The sequence below is a fragment of the Chlorocebus sabaeus genome, chromosome 27 (genome assembly GCF_047675955.1).
Source record: "Chlorocebus sabaeus isolate Y175 chromosome 27, mChlSab1.0.hap1, whole genome shotgun sequence".
Classification (NCBI taxonomy): domain Eukaryota; kingdom Metazoa; phylum Chordata; class Mammalia; order Primates; family Cercopithecidae; genus Chlorocebus; species Chlorocebus sabaeus.
In genome coordinates, this window is record NC_132930.1 from 34,563,794 (window position 1) to 34,571,346 (window position 7,553).

General features: G+C 40.1%; 1 pseudogene; it reads left to right on the top strand.

Annotated features, from left to right (window-relative positions):
- Positions 1–5,702: 5,702 nt before the first annotated feature.
- LOC103246319 (zinc finger E-box-binding homeobox 2 pseudogene) lies at positions 5,703–7,105 on the top strand (annotated as a pseudogene).
- The last annotated feature ends 448 nt before the right edge of the window (positions 7,106–7,553 follow it).

A 7,553-nucleotide genomic window follows, 5' to 3' on the forward strand; every position in this document is an offset into this window, starting at 1 on the left:
ATCATTCTACTATAAAGACACAGTGACACATACATTTATCGCAGCACTGTTCACAACAGCAAAGACTTGCAACCAATCCAAATGTCCATCAATGATAGACCAGATTAAGAAAATGTGGCACATATACACCATGGAATACTATGCAGTCATAAAAAAAGGATGAGTTCATGTCTTTGCAGGGACATGGATGCAGCTGGAAACCATCTTTCTCAGCAAACTATTGCAAGAACAGTAAACCAAACACCACATGTTCTCACTAATAGGTGGGAACTGAACAATGAGATCACTTGGACACAGGGCGGGGAACATCAGACACCAGGGTCTGTCAAGGGATGAGGGGCTGGGGAAGGGATAGCATTAGGAGAAGTACCTAATGTAAATGACCAGTTGATGGGTGCAGCAAACCAACATGACACATGTATACATATGTAACAACCCTGCATGTTGTGCACATGTACCCTAGCACTTAAAGTATAATAATAAAACACACACAATAAATAAATAAACAAACAAACAAACAAACAAATAAATAAAAGATAGTAATGATCAGGGAAATGTAAATCAACATCACAATGTGATACCACCTTACTCTTGCAAGAATGGTCATAATCAAAAAACCAAAACATAATAGATGTTGGTGTGAATGTGGTGAAAAGGGAACACTATTCTACACTGCTGGTGGGAATGCAAACTAGTACAACCACTATGAAAACCAGTGTGGAGATTCCTTTAAAAGCTAAAAGTAAAACTACCATTTGATCCAGAAATTCCACTGCTGAGTATCTACCCAGAGAAAAAGAAATCATTATATAAAAAAGATACTTGCACATACAAGTTTATAGCAGCATAATTCACAATTGCAAAAATGTGGATCCAGCCCAAATGCCTACTTGCTCAATGCCCAAATGCCCATTTTGCCCACAAAAATATGAAGCCAGCCCAAATACCCAATCCAAAGAGTGGATAAAGAAACTGTGAGATAGAGATATATATATATATAATGACATACTACTCAGCCATAAAAAGGAATGAATTAATGACATTCACAGCAACTTGGATGGGATTGGAGACTATTCTAAGTGAAGTAACTCAGGAATGGAAAACCAAACATTGTATGTTCTCACTCATAAGTGGGAGCTAGGCTATAAGGATGCAAAGACATAAGAAGGATACAATGGACTTTGGGGACTCTGGCAGAAAAGGTGGGAAGGGGATAAAAGGCTACGACTTGGGTTCAACGTATACTGCTCAGGTGATGGGTGCACCAAAATCTCACAAATCACCTCTAAAGAACTTACTGACGTAACCGAATACCACCCTTTCCTCAAAAAACTTACGGAAATAAAAAAAAATAAAAATTCTAAATTGTCTATGAAGATATTCTGCCTTCAAACAGGCAAAACATAACTCCTTATTTCTTAAATGTGAGCTACACAAAGTGGCTTCCTTCCAAAAAATACGGTACAGAAGAAGGGAGTAACTTTAGTGAAGAAATGTGACAAACACTAACCCCACCAGTAATGAAGTCAATATGAGCAGTGATAAGTCATGTTGATAGTGTCTACCCTTGATACCAATGTACAACTTTACCTTTGTGGTCTTTCTTTCAAAAGTCCTGACCCAATCTAAGCAAGAGAAAAACATCAGACAAATGCTAATTAAGGAACAGTCTACAAAATACCTGACTGGCAATTCTCAAAAGCATCAAAGCCATCAAAAAACAAGGAAAGTCTGAGAAATTATGATAGCCAAGAGAACCTCAGAAATTATAACATCCAAGTGGAATGTGGGATCCTGAAAGGAATTCTGGAACATAAGAAGGAGATTAGGTAAAAATTAAGAAATGACGAATAAATTACATTCTTTAGTTAATAATAATATACCAATACTGGTTGTAACATTTCAATCATAACAAATATGCTATACTAACGTAAAAGGTTAATAATAAGGAAAACCAAATGTGGCATAAATGGGAACTCTCTGTGCTGTCTCTGCAATTTTTCTGTAAATGTTAAAGTGTTCTAAATAATAAAATTTATTGGTAAAATTCTTTATCCTCTTCTACAAAATAAAGTTTACTAATACATCAGAAATACCCTCATGGACATACTCAGAAATAATGTTAGACTGAATGTCTGGGCACTCCATGACCCAGTCAAGTTGAAGCATAAATTAGACATCATAGTTGGAGTCAACAATAATCCAGACAGCAGACCTCCACCCTCTTTGCCTCCACCCCTGGCAACTGGGAGCCCATCTCCTTTTTGCACGGGAAACTCAGCTGCAGTGTCTACTCTGCTCCATTACTCAGCTGCAGGGTCTACTCTGCTCGGTTAGTGGCCTTCCTTCCAGAGGGGAATGCTGTCAGGAACACAGCCTTACTGCAGTAATGAAGACACTTCAACATTTGCTCCCTCAGCCTGTGTAAGGACCGAATGAGAGAGTGTGTGGGTGTGGGAACATACTGTGTATGCTGTTGAGTTCTGCAGAGGTGAAAGGCTGTTATTATTCTACTATTTTCCTGTGGATTAGCGGCATTCACATTATCTTTATGTTTTCTAGGCAGAAATTAAAAAAAAAAAATAGCATATCTGAAAAGCTAAGCTCCTGTGAATTTAAAAGACAGGATGGTTGGGATTGCCTGCATCAAAGAAGAGAATAGCAGCTCACATTTCTGTGCTGCTCTTGGCACACAAGACACCTTCTAATGTATTATCTCATGTGATCTTTACAAAATCTTGTACAATAGAGTGTGCTGTTATTATTCTTTTGTAGATACGGAGAAAGACTGGAGAGGTTAAGTGACTGGCCCAAGATAACACAGCTAGGGGGTAACTGAATTATATTTTAATACCAGCCCTCACATTCAAAATCCATATTCTTTTCACTGAAGCACAATCCTTCTTCTAACAGCAAACAGTAAACTCAGCCCTTGGCAGCATAATGATCCGTAAAGAAAGACAAGGAAACTTTCATAACTGAATAATAGATGTTTAGGTTTTTCACATTGAAAAGAGCATATCCAGGTGAGGGGTAAGAGTAACTGAGGAATCTAGTTTTATGTTACCCATTAACTCAAATATTCACCCTTCATCCATCCATCCATCCAATCAGCAAATTAAAAGTCTATTCTCTGCAGAGCATTGTTAGGTGCTGAGAATTCGCATGACGACTCTCTCCATCATCACCATCACCAATCATCATCAACAGCAACAACACTTTTATCCCAATTACTTTGATTATGTACATGTAATGTGTGGCTAGGTGGTGTGTCATAAGACTAAGGCTACAAAACATGGCACAGACAGTGTATTCATCACCAATATGGTGCACACTCAACAAGGCAGGCAGCCACTAGAAGGCAGAGTAAAGGAGATACAATCATCTGAACAAAAGTGAAGACATGCACAATTAATACATGAAGTCTACAAGGACAAATGTACTTGGTGAGGGTATGCTAAGAAGAAGGAATTGTGATATTTAAATTAGTAAAACTGTAAGGAAGTGCCAGGAAGTGGATCCTGAGGATTTTTTTCCCTAGTAGGCAGCTTGACAAAGGCTTTTCAAGCCATAAAGTCAGGGTGATAGCTTGTATCTCTTGCTTCTCTGTTTTTTGTTTTGTTTTGTTTTTATTTCCAATAGGGATGAGTTCTACATTTAGCATATAGTATATCTTGAATAAATGCTGTTTCCCTCAATTCAGAAAGATATTTGTGAAATATTTTTTAGAGAAGCTGCTTTAATTTGGAAAATAATATAAACTCCTCAGAAGGGAAAAACTGAAAATGTATAAACTCTTCCCTTCCCCCTTTTCCATCTAAGCACTTCCTATTCTTCTTTAAGATGCAGATCAAATTTGACGTGTGTCAGGAAGACATCTCCCCATTCTGGCAAGCACCACTCAGAGTTGATACTTCTGCTTTGTAACCTCATGGGATACCTACCTGGGACCTGAACACACTTCACTGTAGCCTCTGCCTTTGCTCCTCCTTCTCTGCTGTTTTGGCATATGAAACTCCATGCTCCTACCTTAGGTGAACCCATATATTGTTTAAATATCCACTTATCCATTTAGCTGCAGCAATTCTGTATCTCATTTTTATTTTCCTCTTAGTTTTAGTTTTCAACTTTAATGTAGTCTTTCTACTAGGTCATTCTCAACAGCAAACATTCTTTTTTTACATTCAGCTTAAAAAAATAAAAATAACTATACTTCTCTTAGGAGACAGACCACAGCCAATGACTAACAATAGCTAGCCCACTGTCTTGAGGTGGGGTTAACTTTGTAGTACAAATTGTTTTCCAAAACTCAGTTTGAGATCACACTGAAACTAGTTGTCCTCTGAAGTTACATCCCTGCTTAGCTTTTCTTCTGCTTTATCATTCTTTCCTCACTTCACCTGCTCTGAAAAGCATTTTCCCAATAAATCACTTGAGTACCAATACCCATCTTTGGATGGGTACTTTGTTTTTAGGGACGCCGGCCTAAGACAACTGGTACCCAAAGTGGAGTAGTCCTAGGAGGCTCTAAGGATGGGCTTTTTCAAGTTATGTCACTTGCTGACTGAATGGCAATAAGGATCCCACTACTAGTCTTAGCTGGATTATAGATTGTCCCTGGCATATTCAAGCATTGTAATTGCTAAGACTTCTACTTTTGTTGGACTCAGATGAGACACAATTGGAAGGAGGTGTACTAGCTGATGCAGTATCTTTGACACTTGAGAAATGTAGAATAAATAATAAGAACTGCAACTGGTAGCTGTTTCCAAGCAGCACTGTTTTATTAAAAAGAAAAAAAAATGACAGGCTTGGATCTATTATTCAACATCTTAAAGCAGAGAGTCATAGGGTATTCTTGGCAGCATTTAAAGACTTTTATCTCCTACAGCCAGCAGGCAGACATCGCTTAAGATTAGGCACCAGATCTCATTTTAAGAATCGCAGAATTTTTAAAGAATTGTAAAATTTAAGAGAATCTTGAATTTCCAGCCTATGTAAGTATACAGTGAAAAAGTCAGGGCCCTGATACAAAGTAGTAGAACCCTAAGATTTGGGATAGGGATATCCAGATAGACGTATTTGAAGAGTGACATCCAGATTCCTTTGAACCCTCTGAACCTACAGAAGTGTCCCACTCTCTTTTTGGAAGGTAGAGAACTTCTTGCCTGAAAACGATGTAGAGACCTAAAATGAAGCAGGCGCTTTACAATGTAATAGTTGCCTTCATCAGAATCTCTTTCCTCCTTTCCTACTGGCCACCAGACCTGGAAGTAGAGACAAACCTCAGCCAGAAATGACAAGAGAAGTGGCAATCCTGCTAAGCAAAGAAAGGAATGATTTGCCAAAGGAGCTGTAGGACCACGTGCTAACATGCATTGTCAGGAACTCAGATTGGTGGATCCTGAGCACGCGGGACCACGTTTTCAACATGAGGCATTCCTCTGTAACACAATGTTTAACATCTGGCAAGGACACTACGTGATTGTTCTAACACATTACTGGAGTAACTCTTGAGAACTTGGGAAATGTTGTGGTCCATCTTATGGAAAGGAGAGATCAGAGCAGCCATGGAAAACTCTGGAGGAAGGAATCCTGAGCCTCAGAAAAGCAGGGATGCTAGAACATGTCTATCACAGGAGAACAGCAAATGTACCAACTACACATGTTCTTAAGATGGCTCATCAGTTTAAGACCATAACAGTGTTTCTTCCTCATCTGAAAACTCAGATGAACCTCTGAACTTGACTTTTTCAAGAAGTTTTCAAATTCACGTACTCTGGACAACAAGAGCACTAACCCAGTGTTCGGCATGAACGCTTTTAGTGCCAAATCTTTATACACAGCTCTTCCACCTCAAAGCGCATTTCCCCCCTCCTACTTTCATGCCACCAGTTTAGACCAGTATTCCTGGGCTACGACCATACCCAGCACTGGATTAAATGAGCTTGCTACCACATATAGCCTACACCTGCCCAACTGGAGCAACTACCTTTGCTGATATGCAACAAAGGAGAAAGTACCACCGGAAACAAGGAATTCTGGGAGAACTGCTTGATGAAGCACAAGACTACATGTCAGGCCTCGATGTTATGATACACTCCGACTCCTGTTTGTCTCGCAAGAAGATCAAGAAGACAGAGTGGCACGTATGCATGTGACTTATGTGCAAGAAATTCCAGAAAAGCAGTTCCCTTCTGCGACATAAATACGAACACACAGACCGCATCAGTGTCAGATTTGTAAGAAAGCGTTTATACACAAGCACCACCTTATCGAGCACTCAAGGCTTCCCTCGGGCGAGAAGCCCTATCAGTGTGATAAACGTGGCAAGCGCTTCTCACACTCGGGCTCGTACTCGCAGCACAGGAATCACAGGTATTCCTACCGCAAGCGGGAGGCGGAGGAGCGGCAAGCGGCGGAGCGCAAGGCGCGCGAGAAAGGGCACTTGGAACCCACCGAGCTCCTAATGAACCGGGCTTACTTGCAGAGCATTACCCCTCCAGGGTACTCGGACTCGGAGGAGCGGGCGAGTATGGCGAGGGATGGCGAGAGCCAGAAAGAGCGCGAGAAGAAAGGCGAGGATGGCTACCGGAAGCTGGGCAGACAAGATGGCGACGAGGGGTTCGAGGCGGAAGAGGAAGAAAGTGAGAATAAAAGTATGGATACGGATCCCGAAACGATACAAGATGAAGAAGAAACTGGAGATCACTCCATGTACGGTAGTTCAGAGGATGAGAAAATGGAAACCAAATCAGACCACGAGGAGGACAATATGGAAGATGGCATGGAATAAACTACTGCATTTGAAGCTTCCTTTTTTTCCCCAGTAGTATTGTTACCTGCTTGAAACCACTGCTGTGTTAAGCTGTTCATGCACGTGCCTGACGCTTCCAGGAAGCTGTGGAGAGGGACAGAAGGGGTGGTTCAGCCAAGACAGATGTAGACAGAGTTGGAGCTGGGTATTGTTAAAAACTACATTATGCAAAAATTTTGTACAGTGTTAAGGCCTAAAACCTGTGTGGTTCGGAGACTAATTCCTGTGTTTAATAGCATTTATACTTTAAGCACAACTAGAAAATTGTAAAAATTGCACCCTACTTAAGTATCACTACAAACTTTAAAAAACTATGTCTAATTTACATCAGTACATTTTTAAAAGGTGCCAGCACTACCATACATTATTATTGTTATTCCTTTTTAATTTGCTCGCACTACAATGCATCAGTATTATGACTTCTCTGTACTTTCCTTTTGCTATTCATCAATTTCCCCCCCCCCCCCCCATTTTTTTTTTCCCCCAGCTTAAGTAACCATACAATTTTAGGCCTCAATTTTTTTTTTTTTTTTCCTTTTTTTTCTGTTAAGGAACTTGAAGTGTTGCATGTGTGAATTTAAGATACTGAAGTCTTAAAGTGACCTGGGCATAAAGGAAAAAGATGAGAAATAAAGCCTTTGTAAGGTGGTTTTAAAAGCCTTATAGGCAAACCTTTTACTCTGTGTTTCTGCCAGTGCCATCCTTGTACAGTATTAAGAGGGTAACATGGGTTACC